The sequence below is a fragment of the Onychostoma macrolepis genome, chromosome 09, assembly GCF_012432095.1.
Source record: "Onychostoma macrolepis isolate SWU-2019 chromosome 09, ASM1243209v1, whole genome shotgun sequence".
In the NCBI taxonomy this organism is placed as follows: domain Eukaryota; kingdom Metazoa; phylum Chordata; class Actinopteri; order Cypriniformes; family Cyprinidae; genus Onychostoma; species Onychostoma macrolepis.
In genome coordinates, this window is record NC_081163.1 from 29490963 (window position 1) to 29495043 (window position 4081).

Here is a 4081-nt window from a genome sequence, read left to right on the forward strand (position 1 = left end):
CACCTACTGACAACAGGAAGTGACATGTTTTACACAGTGATGCACTTTTAGCAACACTGTAAATTATGCCATTGTGTGCTAAACATGCTAGAATAATGGTCAAACATGCTAGCAACACTTACTAAGTACTAAAGTATGTTATTAATACCATGACACAGGAAGTTGTTGTAACTCATGCATACAATGTCTTATCTGCACCAAACTTCACACCTTTTATAAGAGTCCTGGCCTTAACACATCTGAAGGCCAATATTCAGTTATAAACATACCGCCACCTGCTGGCAATAGGAAATGACTTGTTTTACACTAACTTAAACATGCAATGTCCAATCTGCACAAAACTTCACAAGTTCGATAAGAGTCCGGGCTTGAAGACACCTAAAGGCCAATATTCAGTTATAATCATAGCGCCACCTTTTGGCAATAGGAAATGTCATGCTTTATAGTAACTCAAACATACTACTTTCAATCTGCATCAAACTTCATATGTTTGATAAAAGTGCTGCCCTGAAGACATCTACATGCCAATATTCAGTTATAGACATAGCGCCACCAGCAGGTTTGGCACATATAAATAACTTTGACATATTCCTCTATGTTTGCCTTTTTAAATGCATATTGCTCACCGTTCCCTCTCTCCCTGAAGCAACCGGTCGGCGGTGAGCCCGGGTGCGAGGGTCCATTCATCGCTGCTTGCAGCTTTAATATTACATTGGAATCTAAATTAAACATTTAAATAAATTTGTAATCCCACACAGGTAAAAATATAAAAAAATAAACCCACAAAACAATACACTTTTACAATTATTAATTTTTAATTGAAACATTGTAAATCTTTTTCCCTGAGAAAAATGTTTTCACATTCAATGTTTTCAATGCATGTAAAGAACATGTTCTTACAACAATTAAAACATCATAATGTCAAAGCAAATCAGTGCAAAGGCACAAAATACATATTCTTATTTGGTCCATATGTACACTTAATGTCACGAGGTTTATAATGCTTACATTTATCAGCTTAAACAACAGCATCCCATTCATTAGCATCCAGGCAGAATGCATGTTAATGCTAACTGAACAAAGTCTCTGCTAATGGTGTTTGGACCTCCTTGTAAAGAGTAGTTTTCAGCAAGACGAGATGTGTTTCTCTGCAGTTTTCAGCCAAGCAAGATACCCAACTCCCACTTGCAGCATCACAAAAGTGCTCCTGTAAAATAGGAGAAAAAACAAAAAGGATTATTTCACATCCATTTATCAGGTGAAATGTCAGGGACAAGTATCATTTACAATATAAGAATAGTTAACCCAAAACTGAAAATTCTGTCATCATTTATTTATACTCATGTGCTTCCACACCTGTAGGACCTTCTGTCTTCTGAGGAACACAAAAAATTGATATTTTGAATAATCAACAAAAGAAACTGTCATACATGGCATCTGTGGAAAGGCATGAGTATAAGTAAACATTTACTGTTCACTTATGGTTGGACTACTCCTCCTACCAAAATGATTGCACATAAATGGGACAGTACATAAATAAATTACAATACAGGGCTCTCAAGTTATAGCGAAAGTTTGGAGTGAGATTAGGGGAGGGGCCACACAAAGGGGAGGGGTCACTCAAAGGGGAGGAGCAACTCAAATATTTGCAGCACCCAAGTTTTTGCTAGCAGTTCAATTTTACCTATTGTTCGTAATTGACCAGCTCAAATAGAAGTTATAACATTTGGTAAATCTGATGAAAGACAAATTCATTCTAATAAAATAAAAAGATTTATGTATTTAAAAATACAAATGTATCAAAAATAAAAATAAATTTTGCCTCAAACGAGCCAACTGAACAGCAGTACTCAGTGTACATACTGTACACACATACATTACAGTACTTACCCTGAGCATGTATGTCAAACTGTGTGTGTGTGTGTGTGTGTGTGTGTGAGAGAGAGAAAGAGAGAGAGAGAGAGAGAACACATTTCTTTTTTTCTGTTGTAAATGTTTATTGCACATTTTGATGCCTGATGACAGGGGTAGAGGACTCCCACATAAAGCACTGTCATGATAATAGCGTTCCATCCAGAGCCAAACTGCTTCTAGTTTTGTTCAAACCCACCATGGAAAACACACTGCATCTGAATTTGAATTTGGGGAAGCCTCAGTGCTTTATATGGGAGCCCCCTACCCCTGTCATGAAGATGTGCAACAAACACAACAGAAAAAAATAAAATCATAAGCTGAAATGTGTTTGTTCGTTCGTTCTCTCTCTCTCTCACACACACACACAGAGAGAGAGAGAGAGCTTGACATACATGTTCAGGACAAGTTCTGTAATGCTACTGTGTGTGTACAGTATGTACACTGAGCACTACTGTTCAGTTGGCATGTTTGGGGCCAAATTTCTTTGTATTTTTTATCCTTTTTTAAATATGTAAAACAATTTATTTTATTTGGATGAATTTGTCAGGAAGCCAAAGCTAAGTTAAAGCTTCTGGTTGCAAAGCAGTTGGAGAGGTTTTTATTTTATTTATTTATTTATTTTTTTGACTGCATCAGTAATACTTTAGCGCGAATTTGGCTATATTCCCCAACATCAGCTCTCACTATCTTTTCACAGGCAAGTGATTTCGTAGAGGAATCTTAAAATCGAAAAAATAAATGAAGGGGTTACCTACAGCATTCATCAGATCTTTCTCTTCCAGTTTACACTCCATGTGCGCGCGCATCCATGTTGCTTAGTAACGAACCCACTTGTGGCAGAATCGCATAATTTAAACGGAAACAACAACATCCTAATTTCTGATTGGCTGGTAGGTGGCATTTAACTCTATAGCTACAGAGTCGAGAGAGCTATGAACTCGGCAGAAAACTTACCTCAATATTCCCTCATCTATTAATGGTATATTAATTGTATAGTAATTGTAGCGGGACAAGTTATCCCTTCTCAGCGTGAGAAATACAAGGTGTGGCGTGAGAGCGTGTGAACTGGTTGAAATGTGTGAGTCTCACTCCGATTGCGTGAGACTTGAGAGCCCTGACAATACAAGCATACCAAAAACTTACATTTGATGCATTTTTTATGAAACATTTTTAGAAGGAGATCAGACTCTTTATTATTATTGTTTAATAATCAAAAAAATTAAGCATGACAATCAATAATCTTAAAATATGCAATTGTGGTTTACCCATGTCTCTGGTATGTGTCCTAACAAAGCTCTTCTCATCACACTTAATGTATTGGTGTCTTCATACTCTTCAAGCACATCATCTCCTTTCGATTTTTCTGTTAAACCAGCATGAACCATCTGTAACAATATTAAAGGAACAGTTAACTTAAAATTGTAATTCCAAACCTATAGGATTCACATTTGCTGAACACACAACACGTTCATGCTTTAAAAAAAAAAAAGATAATAAAGTGTCTAAAGTAGTTTATGCGACTCATGTGCCATATTTCAAGACTTGTGAGGGCACAAAATCACTTTGAATGACGAACAATTTAACTCACTCAGTGTTTTCCTTGAGAAGACCAACTTCCCCGTCTGCTCCACATCTCCAGTCAAAGAAAATGTCTCTCTGAGATTTAGATTTAGAGCGCACAACACATGCATATCGCTATTAATCAATATGTGATGTAATAAAACACAAATTTTAAATGAGGTAAAACACTTACTTCTTATGTTTCCCATGTTAAGTGGCTTCCGCGTCAGTGCATAGTCATTCAAATGCATCTGTGAGAAACGTTTAGGCTCGTTTAGGTGCGCACAGCATAAAAATATCGTCATAAAGTAATATTATTTTATAAAATAGAAAATGTAAATGAGGTTAAACACTTACGTTCGGTGTTTTCCAAGATAAAACCAATTTCCTGAGGAAAAGTTTAGGAGTGCACATCACACAAATATCACTATAAATCAATATGATGTTGTGAAATACATATAAATGAGATAAAACACTTAACTTTCGGCGTGTCCCTTTTAAAAAGAAACGTCCTCGTCTGGTCCGCCTCGCGAGTGGAAGAAATGTCTTTTAAAAAAAAAGGTTTAGGCGCACACACCTCAATAAATATCGTTATAAAACGATATGA

The 4081-nt window shown here is 36.3% G+C and overlaps 1 long non-coding RNA gene across 1 annotated transcript; it reads right to left on the bottom strand.

The window, feature by feature from the left end:
- Positions 1-799: 799 nt before the first annotated feature.
- On the bottom strand, positions 800-3667 carry LOC131547344 (uncharacterized). Its single transcript, XR_009272907.1, has 3 exons — positions 3503-3667; positions 3180-3299; positions 800-1207 (listed from the first exon to the last, which is right to left on the bottom strand). It is a non-coding gene; the product is annotated as an uncharacterized LOC131547344 (long non-coding RNA).
- Between the last annotated feature and the right edge of the window lie 414 nt (positions 3668-4081).